The sequence below is a fragment of the Dasypus novemcinctus genome, chromosome 31 (assembly GCF_030445035.2).
Source record: "Dasypus novemcinctus isolate mDasNov1 chromosome 31, mDasNov1.1.hap2, whole genome shotgun sequence".
NCBI classification, from domain to species: Eukaryota; Metazoa; Chordata; class Mammalia; order Cingulata; family Dasypodidae; genus Dasypus; species Dasypus novemcinctus.
Window position 1 is genome coordinate 40575986 of NC_080703.1, and position 17260 is coordinate 40593245.

Genomic DNA, 17260 nt, shown 5'->3' on the forward strand with positions numbered 1-17260 from the left:
AGAGTTGTTTCTCACTGTTGTTGCCTGTTTAATAGTTGTTTTAGTAGATGGACTGAGTCCTGGCACTTCCTACTCTCCTGTCTTCCCCAGAAGTTCCCCCATGCATTAGCTAGTTGTATTATCATTTAACACTATGCTATTATCATAGTAAAATTTTAAAATGATATATGAGGACAACTCAGAAGCTATTCTTTTTTAAAAAAACACTTTTAGAATGGTGGTTACAGGAATATATTTATAGCTTTTCTTTTGATTTTCGTTACAGAGACATTACTAAAAGCGAATTAGGCATTTCTTTTCTTTCAAGAAACCCTAGGAATCTCAAATACTTTGGAACATCTTTGGGGTTTAAATAGTGAAACCACTTTATCTAAATACACACACACTCGGGTCTCCTGTTATACATCATGAATGTTTTAATCTTCTTGATTTACTTTTGAGACTTATGTCATGCAAAAATTGAGCAGCAGCAAATTTTTATGCACTCGGGTCATGTATTGTATGTATTCATTCATTGCTGCTTCTAATCCTGAAGGTAATTCCTTGTAATCACAAACTTTAAACAATGTTAAGTTACATTTTCTAGATTGATATTTTGCGTTAGTAAAAATACATAGCAATAGAGAAGAACAGTACGAAACTCATGCAGACATTTTTTCTTGTTTACATTTGACTTTGTTTTTCATATTTTGAGTTTTGGTTGTTTATATGTCAAAGGCTGGCAGTTTCTTTTTAATTAGTGGTTTTACTATGTGAAAAATTATAGGTTACATTTGAATGAGTCCCTGTTTTGTCTTTTATTTCCTCCAATCTTTTATATTTTGAAAATGAGTGTTATTTTATGATACAAACTAATGTGAACCAGTCAATCCTCATAGGAATAGAAATTACTACCAGAATATGTTAATTAGGGTTTATTCATATATTTCTTCAGCTCTCTTCTTTGACTTTTTTTGCAAAACCAAAGGGGTTTTTAGATATAATCCTATCTTCACACTTTACAACACTATTAAGAGAACTGATATGCTGAACAAAAGCAATGTTGTTGTTTGTTTGTTTTTAAGATTTATTTTTTATTTATTTCTCTCCCCCTTCCCTCCCCCTCCTCCCCGCCAGTCGTCTGTTCTCTCTGTCCATTCGCTGTGTGTTCTTCGGTGACTGCTTCTATCCTTATCAGCAGCACTGGGAATCTGTGTCTTGTTTTGTTGCGTCATCTTGTGTCAGCTCTCCGTGTGTGTGGTGCCATTCTTGGGCAGGCTGCACTTTCTTTCATGCTGGGCGGCTCTCCCTACGGGGTGCACTCCTTGCGCGTGGGACTCCCCTATGTGGGGGACACCCCTGTGTGGTACGGCACTCCTTGCGCGTATCAGCACTGCATATGGGTCAGCTCCACACGGTTCAGGAGGCCCGGGGTTTGAACCGCAGACCTCCCATGTGGTAGGCATACGCCCTATCCACTGGGCCAAGTCCGCTTCCCCAAGGTTGTTGTTTTAATCCATGCTAGTAGTCCATTTCTTAAAAACCTTGAATAAATATGCTCTTCCAATTAGTCATGATTACTTATCTGAAATAAATAATGATGTGAGTGGGTTTTAGTTGGCTATTTTTATAGCCCTTTGCTGAAAAAATATTCCATTTATAAGGTACTAAATATAGCATCTAATTTTAAGTGAAAAAGTAGTGTATCCTTAATGGCTTCATAATGTGGACAGCTAGTGTAGAACCCTGGAAGACTTTCATTTGATAATAGTTTTTGAAATACCTTCAAACTTACAGGATGGATACAAAAATAATACAGAGAATGCCATCACCCATAGATACCCAGATCCACTAATTTTTGCCATGTTTGCCTTAGCATTCTGTTAATCTGTTTATCATTCTAGCTATCCATCTGTCTTTCCATTTATCCATCAGTACACATTCTGAACACTTCAGTGTAGGTTATGTATAACATGCTTTCTGAATACTCATACTACCATGTATGTTTCCTACGAACAAGGATATTCACTTAAGTGACCACCTTAAGTACAATTATGAAGTTCAAAAAATTTAACATTGATAGAAAATTTGAAGTCTGTATTCCCTGTTCTCTATATGTCCCAATAATGTCATTTTGAGCCTTTTGTCCTCTCTTGTTAGATCCTACCCAGGATCATGTATTGCATTTAATTGCCATTGTCTCTTTAGTTACTCCCCCCACTTTCTTTTTTAACATTGTGGGGATGTATATACAACATAAACTTTTCCATCTCAGTTACTCCCAAGCCTACCATTCAGTGGCATTACTCTTGTTCACAGTGTTGAAGTACCCTCACCACTTCTATTACCAAAACTTACCTATTTGCCCAAACAAATCCTCCACCTATTATGCATTATGTACTAACTCTCCGTTTCCCTTACCTCTAGCCCCTGTCTCTATGAGCTTGCTTTCTGATATTTTCTTCACAGATACCATGGGACTTAATTTAACCTAAATCTATAGTAATCTTGTTTGTTTTGGTACCAACTTAACTTCAATAGTCTATACTAACTGTGTTCCTGTGCCCTCTGTCCCTCCACCTTTATGTAGTTTTTGTCACAAGTTGCATGTTTATGAGTCCAAAACCACTTGTTTTATCATTGCATCGTATGCATTTGCCTTTAGAACCTATATAAAAAGTAGAGTTACAAACCAAAAATACACTAGTACTAACATTTATATTTACCCATGTCGTAAACTTTATTGGAGAGCTTTATTATTTCATTTGGCTTTGATCTATTGTCTCTTATCCCTTCTTTAAATCTGCAGAACTCTCTTTCCTGTAGAGCCAGTCTAGTAGTGATGAACTCCCTCAACTTTTGTTTATCTGGGAATGTCTTAATTTGTCCCTCTTTTTTATTTGGAGGGTAGTGGGGGAGGTACTAGGGATTGAACCTGGGACTGTGTACTTCGGAAAAAGACACTCAACCACTGAGCTACTCCCACTTCCTCTCCCTCATTTTTAAAAGATGGTTTTGCTTAATATAGAATTCTTGGCTGGTAGTTTTTTGCTTTCATTACTTTAAATATGTCATCCCACTGCCTTCTTGTTTTCAGATTTTTTAATGAGAAATGGACACACTTCTATTAAGGCTGTCTTGTATGTGATACATTACTTCTCTCTTGCCATTTCCTGAATTCTGTGCTTTGGCATTGAACAGTTTGATTATAACTTGGCATGGAATGAGTCTATTTGGGTATGTCCCTGTGTGTTTTAATGTGTATATTCCTTTCTTACGTTAGATTTGGGAAGGTTTCAGCCATTAATTATTTGAATATTCTCTCTCTCTTCTCCTTCTGGGAATTTTACAATGCATATATTGATGTGCTTTTGGTGTCCCACAGGTTCCTCAGGTTCTGTTCACCTTTCTTCATTCTTCCACCTGCTCCTCAGACTGGATGATTTTAATTGTCTTATGTTCAAGTTCACTGATTCTTTCTTCTGCCAGCTCCAATCTGCTGTTGAATCCCTCTAGAGAAGTTTTGATTTCTGGTACTGTAGTCTTCAGATGTGTTTGGTCCTTTTACATAATTTCCTTCTGTCGATTGATATTCTCTTTGAGGTCATCTATTGTTTTCCTGATTTCCTTTAGTTCTTTGTCCATTTATGAGAATATTTCCTTTATGAGAATATTAAGAACTATTTTTTAAAAGGTCTTTTCTGATGTGTCCCAGTTCTGCTCTTTTTCATGGATGGTTTCAAATACGTTAATTTTCTTCTTTGCGTGAACTATCACTTCCTTTTTCTTCATATTTTTTTTAATCTTTTGGTACAATCTGAACATTGATATTTTGATATGTTATCCCTTGAAATTTCGACTCTGAGGCGTATGTTCCTTAAGCTTGTATGCAGCTAGGGTTTTAGAGCTTTCCTTGAATTCTAGCAGCTGTTAAATAAATAATGAATAAAAGAAAATGCCTTTCCTAGTCTTTGCTGAGTGAACCATGTGGTGCTTTCCTTAAGAGTTTGAGTACAATGAGTTTGGAGAATAGCTTGAGGCCAGTCTCTAGAGGCCTCCTTGGTCCTTGCCGCATAGGTTTCTTGTTGTGGGTATGAGCGTGTGGCCCAGGGAACTCCCCAATTTACTTCGATGCCAGTGTCCTTTCTTCCCTAAGAAATCGTTTCCTCATGACTCGGGGTACCTGAACTGTATAGCCCAGAGCCAGCAGTGCCTTGCCCAAGAAAGCTATGTGACTGCTTTCCCACGGTATTCAGCAGTGGGGCTCTGTGAGCTGCCTTCTACACACGGCAAATTTTTGGATAGCAAGTTTCTTACACCATCAGACAGATTGGGCCAGATATACATATTCCCGGTTCATGCACAAGGATTTCTTTGCTCCCCAGAACTGGGACCAGGGACCCAGACCTGCACTGGGAGCTTGGGTGGCTCTGTGTTAGGCTCCTGTGGGGATTGTGGAGAGCACCCAGGGCACTCTGAGGTCCTTCCTCTTTCAAGATGCCTGTTTCTTGATTCTCTTCTCTCCGTGTTCCTACAGTCCTTTAACTATTTTCTGGAGCTTTGAGAAAGATGTTTCTTTCAGTTTATGCTAGTTGTTCAAAGCTTCTGTGGGGGGACAGAACCCTGAAGCATCTTACTTCACAGTCTTGATAGGGATTGGGCTCATAGGGTTTTTAATAAAATGAGGTGATTTACACAAAATGCTCCGCATAGCTCAGTTGCTCAACAAATGCCTGTTAACAGGCATTCTTTAACTCCTTCTTTACCTCTCTCAAAGTCTGTACTTAAATTGATCTTTTGCTTTAGATTAGGAATCATTGTCTTATATATATATATATATATATTGTTGAGTTCAAGAACAAATTAATTTAGAGATTAAGAAATCGTTTATTTAGAAAGTGAAAGCAAACAATAGATATTCTCTCTTCCCTAGAAATATTTCATATCCTGAAATATTTTATGAATGGTGAATGATTACTGAATTATTTCATCAGACTACCTCTATTAAAATAATTTTGTAGGATGATTACTTGGAAAATGAGATGGGAAGTCCTGTAATAATCTGTTATCAATGAACTGTTTATAAATTTTGCCCTTATTTCTTATGGTAAGATAGTTCATTACAACCTTAATATATTATGATTTTTAAAGAACAGCTACGAAACAAGAATAATGGATAATGGTGTATCTTTTACCTCACTAATCTTGTTGAATTTGTCTTGTAAAAGAGCTGAATTTTGTATATTTGAATGATAACAGGAGGTCTTTTATATTTTTTTCCCCCTGAACAGATGACTTGGCCTGCAGTGACTCCAAATCCTACAATCCTTCCAATTTTCTCCGTTCTACTAAGTAAGTTTTTAAAAATGTGACATTTTTTTATTTTATCATTAGTGATTGACTTAATTCAGGCAAGCATTGCAGCTGAGTAGAGACTTCATCCCAGTGAGGAATATATTAGTATGAATAAAATGTTAGATTCTTACTTTTAAGAATTTAATGCCTGGAAGTTTGCCCCCCCCCCCTTGTCTGTGTTCAAATAATATTTTTTATCTAATAAGCTGTCCACAATTAAGAGTTTTCATACTGTATTATATGGATACATTTTTAAAAATAAAAATGACATTTAACAGCAGAATCAGAATGTCCACCTAGGACATTGTCCCCGCATTGGGTCTTCCCATAGAGGAAGGGTAAGACAGAAACTTGTGGCAGGTGTTAGAAATACTGAGAGGCCAACAGGGTAAACTGAGACGACAGCAGTAGGCAGCTTCTAAGCTCCCATTAGGCTTGGGAAGAAGGCGAGAAAAGGTGCTGTTGCCGTGACCTGGGGGCAGCGCTGTATGGTGGGGTCTGGGACAGAAAAAGGATGGGCCTCGGAAGGCAGGAGACAAAGGCAGGAGCGAGAGAGGAGTAACAACAAGCTGGTTTCTCCCTCTTCTGCCTTCTAGTTACCATCAGTGTCACCCCTTCTTCCTGGAAGCCAGTGGGCAAGGTTGCTGGACAAATGCAGTTGCCTATGATAGCAGTAGTTAAGGTTAAGTCTGGGAAAGGGAGCTGAGAGCAAACGGGACTGGCCCAACAACCATGCTACTAGTGTATGTTTGGTACTTGTCAGTGCATGGGCACCTGGGTAGCACTAGTTATTAAGAAGAATTTGCTAAACAAAACAAAAACAATAAGAACTCTTGTTTATCTTTAGTGATGGAATTCAATAGTTTGACCAAAACCAATGTTAAGATCAGCGTTTCAAGTTGAGTTAAAACGTTTGCTGAGTGGAATTGTATTCCCTAAGTGAATTACGAAGATGAAAAGGCTTGGGTGTTGGTTTTGAGGTATTTACAGTCTACTGGAAGAGATTGCTTAAAAAAAACAGTAGGATAATTTAAATTTCAATAGAATGTGATAAGTTCGAGATGGGCATATGATTTTTGAAGGAGCAGTTAACATGCCTTGTATTTTGTGGAGAGCTTTCAGGAGGTTAGGAAAAGGTGAGCTTTAAAGCTCAGTTGGTAGAGGAAGGTGGAAGGGACAGTGCTGGAAGAATGAAAAGCATGAGCAAAGGCTCAAAGCTTGAAAGAAACTTGAGTCAGGTTAATGTTGAAGCATCAAGTTTGGTTCAGATAGGGCCTTAAAATGGGTCTGGAGAGCTGGGAGAGGTCAGGTTATTTTTATTCTTAAGTTGATAGGGAGCTATTGAAGGGGTAGTAGGGTAGCCTCATTAGCTTTGTGTTTTACCTGTATTGTTCTGGAGTATAGAAGGTGTGTTTAAAGGTTTGCTGCATTTGAGGTGCAGTAGTTAAGAGAACATTACAGTAGTTCTGGCTGTAGAGGAGCGATGGACATAAACTCTCAAAGTTGTCGTCTTTTTATGTTTTAGATTCAGTCATTTCATCTAAATACCTCCTAATGCTAAGTTTTTCAACCCCTGTCCCACTTTGATACACATAAAAAATGTGCACTTTTCTTTTATGTTACTTGAAAATTCAAAATAAATAATGTAACTTTAAAACAATAAAGAAAATGCTATTTTGTTTTCAAATTGTACATGCCTCTTTGAATATTCTGAAACTTACTCTCCTTGAGGATCACTGATCTAGGGCTAGAAAGGAGTGAGTCTGAGACCCGCTGCTCTTTAAAAGGTAGCTGTGGGGAGTATTAGTTAGTCATCATGTACTCTGCTCTGTGGCTTGCTGGAGGGGTGCTGTGCTCTCCTGGAGCCAGGTAAACTCAACTGTGACAGGAGGCAATAATTTCACAGAAACTTGGGAAAAATTTCCTGTATTCCCTAGTGTAACTTCTGATATTGAAGAGTGTCAGATTTGCAGTATGACATTTAATTTTGGCTAATATATATATCTTTCAAAATACCAAAAATCTGTGTTTGAATAAGATGTACTGTGAAAATTGATTTTTAATGTATATTCTCTAATTGAGTTCTGATAATAGAAGTGAAATAGGTGTTGTTATTGGTGCCTTTTTTTAAAGCACTCAAGCCTAGGTTGTATGACTCAGTATCTAGTGGGATTTCTGCTATCTCCTAGTCTGCAAGAAGCCTGTAATCTAATGGGGTCAAAAGAATAAGGCCCAAGAAATAAGTTAAATAGAAATACAAATGGGGTATTAAGGTAATTTAGAGGAAGACACTATTTACTGTGTTTTTCTGCACCTAAGATGTACATTTCCTCACATTTTAATTAACATCTCTAAAATTGGCAGATTTTTATAATTTGACGACATCTTAGATTTGAGGAACGCAGTATTAACTGAGGACAATAAGGGCATATACGTCTTAGAAGGATAAAGAATTTAGGTAAGTGGAGAACAGTGCTAAGAAAAAGCACCCAGGTCTGAAAGCTGAAGTGTGTGAAAGGAGTAATGAAAGTGCTTTTAGGAGTCTGACATTTCAGGCTGGAGTATGACGTAGGAAGGGATGACAGAGCACCTTCATGGATGTCTTTGAAGGCCAAGCTGTGGGGAGCTGGGGTTTCACTGTTGTGAGTGGAAAGCTACTGAAGGATTTTGAGAAGGAAAAAGTGTGGTACATATGAGACTGTCAATTTCTTGACCTGCATTCTGGAATATAATTTATTATAATATAAAAATAATGACTTTATTAGTTGAAGGAAAAAAAGATGTTGCAGATGTAAAATGGACAGAAATTTGTGACTAAAAAAAAAAAAGAAATTTGTGACTGAATGTGGGATGGGGTGGGTGGGTGGAAGAAATATGAGTTATTAGCACAGGTCGCTATGAGGATTGTAGCATCTATAAGCTGAGACAAAGTGTACTGGAGTAGGATAATGAGTTTGATCTTTGTTACAGGGCAACTGAGGTGACTCCTTGAATTGTACATGTGGCAGAAGGTAAAGAAGTTCAGGTCTGGAGGTCGGGAGAATGGTCAGAGCTGGTGACAAAGGTTTAGGAGATACTGGCTAGACTAGGTTACATTTGAATACATGTAGGGGATGAGATCCACAAAGAGAGCAAAGGGAAAATTAGAGAGCCCAGGAGAATTAGCTATATATTTTAAAAGCTTTATTGAGACGTAATCCACATACCATACAATGTGCTTAAGGTATACCATTCAGGTGGCTTTCATATATTCCCCAGAGTTGTGTAACCATCACCACAATCAATTTTAGAGCATTTTCATTATCCCCTAGAATAAACACCCTATCTCTTAGGTTTAACTCCCACCACTCTCCATTTCTTCCTCCTCTTTCTCCCTCCCTTTTTCTCTCTTTCATCTGTCTAGCTAGCTAGCTAGCCAGCTATTTATTTTCCTATTTTCTAGACATTTGAGAGTTGGTTGTTTATATCGTGCTCTGTGAAAACTTAACATTTCCCTGTACTTTAACAAAGAACAAGGATATTTATGTATATGACTTCCTCAGTTGAGGTATCAAGTTCATGAAATAGGACATTAATATAAGGCTTATTGTCTATATTCCAATATTTTCATATGTCCCAGTAATCTTTTGGAAATTTTCTCCTCCATTATTTGATCCACTGCAGGACCTCGTATTGCATATAGTTGTTATTGTCTCTTTAGTCTTGCTCCCTTTTTTTTTTAAATGGTGGAAACATACACATAATCTGTATTTTTCTGTCTCAGCCACTCCCAAGTGTAAATACCATTGAGATTAATCACAGTCACAGTGTTGTATGACCATCACCACTATCCATTATCAGAACTTTCCCAATACCCCAAACAAACCCTGCACTCATTATGAATTCATTCTCCATTTCGCCTGACCCCCCACCCTTGGTAATATGTATTTTATTTTCTGTTTCTGTGAGTTTGAGTTAATTTTTGTATGTGGTAGGAGGTAGGGGTTCAGTTGTATTATTTTGCATGTGGATATCCAGCTTTTCCAACAAATTTGTTGACAAAACTGCTCTTAAACAATTTAGTGGACTTGGCTACCTTTTCAAAAATCAGTTGGCCATAGCTGTGTGTAATTATTTCTGTGTTCTCAGTTCTGTTCCCTTATCCTATGTATTTATCCTTGTGTCAGAACCATTGTTTTGATTAGTGTACTTTTATAGCTTTGCTTTGAAATCAGGAAGTGAGAGTTCTCTAACTTTGTTCCTCTGTTTCAAGATACTTTTGGTGGTTTGGGGTTCCTTGTTCTTCCACATATGAATTTGGTGAATTAGCATTTCTATTTCTGCAAAGAAAACTATTGCAGTTTTAATTGGTATTTTGTTCAGTCTGTAAATTGCTTTGGTAGTATTGACATCTTAATACCAGGTCTTCCAGTCCATGAGCATGGACTAGCTTTCCATTTATTTAGGTCATCTTTACTTTCAGTAATGATTTGTAGTTTTCTCTGTACAGGTCTTGTACATTCTTGGTTAAATTTAGTTTTAGATATTTTATTCTTTTAGTTGCTATTGTAAATGGAATTGTTTTCTTCTTTTCCTTCTTGGATTGCTCCGTGCTGGTGTTTAGAAACATAACTGATTTTTATGTTTTGATTTTACCCATTTTGTCAAACTTGTTTATTAGCATTACTAGCTTTTTTGTATGTTTCTGGATTTTCCATATATAGCATCATATCATCTTCAGATAGGGCTAGTTTTGCTTCTTCCTTTCCAATTTGGATGCCTTTTATTTTTTTGCTTGCCTATTTCTTCTGGCTAGCACTTGCAATACATGGTTGAATAGCAGTGGTGATAGCTGCCTTCCTTACCTTGTTCCCTGTTCCTGATCTTAGGGGCGCAGCTTTCAGTCTTTTGCCATTGAGTATATAATGTTAGCTGTGGGTTTATGCACTTTATCATGTTGAGGATGAGCCCCGTGATTCCCAGTTTTCCAAATGTTTGTATCAAGAAAGGGTGCTGAATTTTGTAAGATGCCTTTTCTGTGTCAGTTGAATTGATCAGTTCAATTCAGTTTTTTTCTTTCATTCTATTAATGTGATACATTGCATCATTAATTGATTTTCTTATGTTGAGCCACCTTTGCATTCATTTTTTTTTTCTTTTTTTCTTTTTTGGAGGTACCCGGGATTGAACCTGGGACCTCACATGTGGGAAGCACATGCTCAACCACCGAGCTACATCTGTTCCCCAATGAGAGTTGGTTTCTTCTTTTGTTTGTTTGGTTTTTAAGAGGTACTAGGAATTGAACCCAGGACCTCATATATGGGAAGCGGGTGCTTAACCACTTGAGCTAAATCTGGTCCCCTCCTCCACTTTCCTTTTTTTTTTTTTTAAGATTTATTTTATTTCTCCCTCCACCCCCCCCCTTGTTATTTGTACTCACTGTCTGCTCTCTGTGTCTGTTTGTGTGCTCTCTGTGTCTGTTCATCTTCTTTCTTTAGAAGGCACTGAGAACCAAACTCAGGACCTCCCATGTGGGAAGTAGGCATCTAATTGCTTGAGCCACCTCCGCTCCCTGCTTGTAGTGTCTTTCATTGTGTTTCCTTATTGTGTCATCTTGTGGCATTGTGTCAGTTTGCTCTCTTGCTCATCTTCTTTAGGAGGCACTGGAAACCAAACCTGGGACCTCCCATGTGGTAGGTGCGTGCCTAATTGCTTGAGCCACATCTACTTCACCCCTCACTTTCTTTTGATGTGCAGTTGTATTCAGTTTACTAGTATTTTGCTGAGGATTTTTGTATCTATATTTACAAAGGATATTGGTCTGTAATTTTCTTATATCTTTTTTATTTTTTCCTTTAAAATTGTTTTTCATTTTAAAAACAATTTATTGAAGTATATCATTCGTGTATGAACATACATAAACAATACATGTGTAGTCAAAGTTGTGAACTTATAAAACAAACATGCATCTTACAGGGCTCTCATCTATCACCCCACCACAGATTCCTTGCATTGTTGTGAAATGTTGGTAACAAATTATGAAAGAACAGGGTTTAAGTATTACTGCTAACTCTAGTCCATATTCTTATGATACCTTTTTTTAAAAAGATTTATTTATTTATTTCTCTCCCCTTCCACCCCTCCCCCCAGTTGTCTGCCTTCTCTGTCCATTCGCTGTATGTTCTTCTGTGACTGCTTCTATCCTTATCAGTGGCACCAGGAATCTGTGTCCCTTTTTGTTGTGTCATCTTGCTGCATTAGCTCTCTGTGTGTGCTGTGCCATTCTTGGGCAGGCTGCACTTTCTTTTGCGCTAGGCAGCTCTCCTTACGGGGCGCACTCCTTGCGCGTGGGGCTCCCCTATGTGGGGGACACCCCTGTGTGGCAGGGCACTCCTTGTGTGCATCAGCGCTGCGCATGGGCCAGCTCCACCCGGGTCATGGAGGCCTGGGGTTTGAACCGCAGACCTCCCATGTGGTAGGTGGATGCCCTATCCATTGGGCCAAGTCTGCTTCCCTCTTATGATATCTTGATCTGACTTTAGTATTAGGGTGATGATGGCCTCCTAGAATGAATTAGGAAATCTGCCATCCTCTTCATGAAGAGTTTCAGAAGGATTCAGGAAGAGTTTCAGAAGGATTGGGATATTAACTCTTGTTGAATGTTTGATGAAGTTCACCAGTGAAGCAGTCTGGTCCTGGACTTTCCTTTGTGAGGAGATTTTGATCTTCCCCCCCTCCCACAATGACTCCCTTATCTTTTGCTCATTGCCTGCTCGTTGCTCCCACTTGTCATCTGCTCATTGTTTGCTTGTTTCTTTTTTAGGAGGCACCAGAAACCAAACCTGGGCCCCCTCAGTGGGAGATGGGCACTCAGCCACCTGAGCCACATCTGTTCCGAGATTTTGATTTTGATTCAATCTCTTGTAATTGCTTTTTTTGATATCTTCTATTTCTTCTTTAGTAGGTTTAGATACTTTTGTGTTTCTAGGAATTTTTCCATTTCATCTAAGTTGTCTAATTTGTTGGCATATAATTGTTTATAATATCATCTTATAATCCTTTTTTTTTTTGTAAGGTTGTTAGTCATGTTCCCTCATTCATTTGTGATTTTTATTTGAATTCTCTTTATTCTTTGCTAGTCCAGTAAAGGTTTGTCAGATTTATTGTTTTTTCCCCCTAAGAACCAACTTTTGGTTTCATGAATCTATTTTTATATTCTCTATTTTATTTATTCCTATTTTAATCTTTATTTTTTTCTTCCTTCTGCTCACTTTGGGTTTGGTTACTCATTTTCTTTTATTCTGGTTCCTCTAGGTGTAAGATTAGGGTTTTTGTTTTTCCTTTTTAATGTAAGCATTTAGAGCTATAAATTTCCTTCTCAATACTGCCTTTGCTGCATTCCATAAATTTTGGTATGTTTTATTCTTGTTTTCATTTGCCACAGGATATTTCCTAATTTCCCTTGTTATGTTTGATTTCCACATATTTGCAAATTTTTGGTTTCCCATTGTCATTGATTTGTGGGTTCATTCCATTGTGAGCAATTGAGCTGTTTTGGATGATTTCAAATTTTTAAAATTTATAGAGAGTTCTTTTGTGACCTAGTATATTGTCTATCCTAGAGAATGATCTGTGTACACTTGAGAAGAATATGTACTTTTCTGTGGTTGGGTGAAGTGTTTTACATATATGTGTCTATCAGGTCTAGTTGCTTTACAGTATTTTTAAAGTTTTCTATTTCCTTACTATCTTTTGTCTAGAAGTTCTATCCATTATAGAAAGTAGTGTGTTAATGTCTCCTATTATTAATGTAGAACTGTTTCTCCGTTCAAATTTATCAATGTTTGCCACATATATTTTGGAACTCTGTTGTTAGGTACATGTATGTTTATAATAGTTGAATCTTCTTGATGGAGTTGACCCTTTACCAATATATAGTGTCCTTTTTTGCGCCTTTTATCAGGGTTTGACTTAAAGTCCATTTTGTCTGACATTAGTATGGCCAGCCCCGCTATCTTTTGATTATCTTTTGATTTCCATGGAATATTTTGTTGTCATTGTTTCACTTTTAGTGTATTTGTGTCTTAAGAATTCGAGTTGAATCTCTTGTGAAGAGCTTATAGTTGGGTCATGCTTCTTTATCTACTCTGCCATTCTCTGCCTTTATTTTATTTTATTTTATTTATTTTATTTTATTTATTTTATTTATTTTATTTTATTTTATTTTATTTTATTTTATTTTATTTTATTTATTATTTTTTGGAGCTACTGGGGATTGAACCCAGGACCTCATACATGGGCTTTTAACCATTGAGCTACATCTGCTCCCCGATGAGAGTTGGTTTTTCATTTGTTTGTTTGTTTGTTTTTGTTTTTAGGAGGTACCAGGGATTGAACCTCCAGGAACTTGTACATGGGCAGCAGGCTCTCAACTGCTTGAGCTGTATCTGCTCTCCATTCTTTGGTTTTTCATTGGAGAGAGTTACCTGTTTACTTGAAAGCACCTACCAATACTGCAGGACTTTCCTCTTTCATTTTATTTTTTGTTTTTTCTAAGTCTTTTTCAGTTTTTGTACCTCAGTACTTCTATAAATGCCTGTATTTGTATTTAGTTGATAGTTTGTAGTGAACCCTTTAGAATTTTTTCTCATTTCCCTCTGTGCTTATGTGCATATTTTTCCAGTATTTTATTTGTGGCTACCAAGGGGCTTAACTTTAGCAACTTCATTTTGTTGGATACCAACTTTACTGTATTAGCATCTCCCAACCTCTGTTCCATTACTTTTTTTAAAAGATGTATGTTTATTTTATTTATCTCCCCACTTTGCCACTTGCTTGCTGTCTGCTCTCTGTGTCCATTCACTGCACGTACTTCTGTGTCTCCTTGTCTCCCTTTGTTGCGTCATTTTGCTGTGCCAGGTCTCCATGGGCGCAGGCCAGCTTGCCTTCACAAGGAGGCACCAGGATGTGAACCTGGGCCTCCCATATGGTAGACGGGCACTCAATCAATTGAGCCACAGCTGCTTCCCTGTTTCATTACTTTTGTACAGTCTTGTCATGAATTATGTGTTTTTACACTATGGGTCCAAAAACTATTGTTTTATCTTTACTTTTTATGCATTTGAATTTTAGAACCTGTAGGATTTAGAAAGTGGAGTTAACAAACCAAAAATACAATAGTACTGGCATTTGTATTTATCCATATCATTATCTTACTGGAGATCTTTATTTATTCATGTGGCTTTTATCTATTGTTTAGTGTCCTGTGACTTCTGTCTATTGTCTAATGACATTTTCTTTCAACCTTTAAAATTTCTTATGGGGCTGGTCTAGTGTTGAAGAATTCCCTTACCTTTTGCTTATCTGAGAATGTTTTCTTATTTTATATTAGGTTTACAGGAAATTCATGCATAAAATGCAGAGTGCCCATATGCCACTTTATTATTAACAACTTGCATTAGTATGGTACATTTGTTACAATTCATGAGAACATTTTTTAGACTGTACTGTTAACTATAGCCCATCATTTATAATGGTCTTCACTGTGTTGTACAGTTCTATGTTGTTTTTTTTCCTAAATTCTAATTCTAGAAACATATACAACCTAAAATCCCCCTTGAATCACACTCAAATATATAATTCAATGTTGTTAATTATGTTTATAATGTTGTGATTCCATCACCACCATCCATTACGACAACTTTGCAGTCAACCCACGTAGAAACTATACAACTCAAGCATTAACTCCCCATTCCCTACTGCCACTCTGGCCCCTGGTACCCTATATTCTAGATTCAGTTACTGTGAGTTTGCTTATTCGAATTGTTTCGTATCAGTGAGGTAAAAGATTATTTGTCCTTTTGTTTCTGGCTTATTTCACTCAATATGATGTCTTCACGGTTCATCCATATTGTTGCATATATCAGGACTTAATTCCCTTTTATGACTGGATTACATTGTGTGTATGTGTTATACCACATTTTATTTATCTGTTTATCAGTTCATAGACACTTGGGTTGCTTCTATCTTTTGGCAGTAGTGAATAATGCCTTGATTAGCATTGGTGTGCAAATATCTTTTTTGTCCCAGCTTTCAGATCTTTTAGGTATCTACCTAGTAGTGGAATTGGTAGGTCATATAGTAGTTCTTTTTCTATTTTTTTTGAGGTTCCAGGCCTGGGGATTGAACCTGGGATCTCATATATGGGAAGCCAGTGCTCAACCACTGAGCCATATAAGCTCCCCTGAATTGGTTTTTTCATTTGTTTGTTTGTTGTTTGTTTTTGTTTGTTTGTTTTTAGGAGGCATTGGTAACTGAACCCAGGACCTCCCATCTGGGAAGCAGGCACTCAACCTCTTGAGCCACATCCGCTCCTCCACCATGGTAGTTCTATACTTAACTTTCCGAGTTACTCTCTTCCACAGGGGCCGCACCATTTTACATTCTCCCCAACAGTGAAGTAGTGTTCCTGTTTCTCCATATCCTCTCCAACACTTGTAATTTTCTGTTTGTTCAATAGTAGCCATTCTAGTGGGTTTGAAATAGTATCTCCTTGTGATTTTGATTTGCATTTCCTTAATAGCTGATATTGAGCAACTTTTCATATACTTTTTTTTGCCATTTCTGTATCTTTGGAGACATGTCTAGTCAAGGCTTTTAACTTTTTTTTTTTTTTAATGAGTTGTCTTTTTATGTTGACTTTTATGTTGTAAGATTTCTTTATATGTTCTGGATATTAAACCTTATTGGATATGTGGTTTTCAAATATTATTTTCCCATTGAATAGGTTGTGTTTTTACTTTAATGATAAATTCTTTGATGCTCAAAAATGTTTAACTGATGAAGTCCCATTTATTTATTTTTTCTTTTGTTGCTTGTTCTTTGGGGTGTAAAGTGACCACTGCCTTTATATCAATGATGAGTTCTTCCAGTGTTAGAATAATAATAAGTCTGTAGTAGAATATTAATAAGTCTACTTTAGTCCACTGTTCATCCCCCAATCCTGAGGATTTGGGGATGGTGATGCCCACTCTGCTTCTAATTGGGAGGGAGCTTAGATCCCATGGGCAGATGGATGGGACTATCTTGTGTCCAGTTGCAGACACTGTCTGTTCTTTCAGATGGGTGTTGTCCATCATCTCCTTGTTAATGAGTCAAGTGAACTGGAGAGTAGGTGTTGCAACTGCTGAAATTCAGGGCTCAACTGGCACATGGATGGACCAGTGATTTAAGTCTCTGGACCATGTATTTATCGAGTGCTATTTATAGGTTCAAATAAAGAGGCAGAAGAGCTGTGCATAGAGAACCTATAAATGAGCCTAACTCTGTTACACTGGGGAGCATAATTTCCAAAGTAAGGCCCACTGACAGGGTGTCAAATTCCTGATCTGTCTACCCTGCTCAAAGATTCTGGATGTCTCTAGAGCCATCAGAAGCCCCACTATTTGAGGCACTGTTACTGTGGCAGTCAGTGAGAGCCTGCTGAGACTTGCATAACTGTAACCTCTGGAATGACCTCCCGGCTCACTTTGAAATCTCTTAGCCAGAAAAACTCATTTGTATATACCATTTCCCCCTTTTGGTCAAGGTCTATTTCCAGATGCATTACTATTACTTTTGGTAATAATCCCTCAGTGGCAGGGAGGCTCGTTCCTGGGCATCATATCCCATGTTGGGGGGAGGGTAGTACGTTTATATGCTGAGTTTGGCTTAGAGAGAGGCCACATTTGAGCGACAAGGAGGCTTTCTGAAGGTTTAACTCTTTTTTTTTTTTAAGATCTATTTATTTATTTCCCTCCCCTCCCCCCCCACCCCACCCCGGTTGTCTGTTCTCTGTGTCTGTTTGCTGCGTCTTCCTTGTCCGCTTCTGTTGTTGTCAGCAGCACGGGAATCTGTGCTTCTTCTTGTTGCATCATCTTGCTTTGTCAGCTCTCCGTGTGTGCAGCAC

At 37.6% G+C, this 17260-nt stretch overlaps 1 protein-coding gene across 1 annotated transcript in view; it reads left to right on the forward strand.

Annotated features, from left to right (window-relative positions):
* TBC1D5 (TBC1 domain family member 5) overlaps positions 1–17260 on the forward strand; it is a 589141-nt gene that overhangs the window by 19854 nt on the left and 552027 nt on the right. The window contains exon 2 of the mRNA XM_058290770.2: positions 5271–5331. The gene's annotated coding sequence lies outside the window, so the exon portion shown is untranslated. The remainder of the gene's footprint in view (positions 1–5270; positions 5332–17260) is intronic.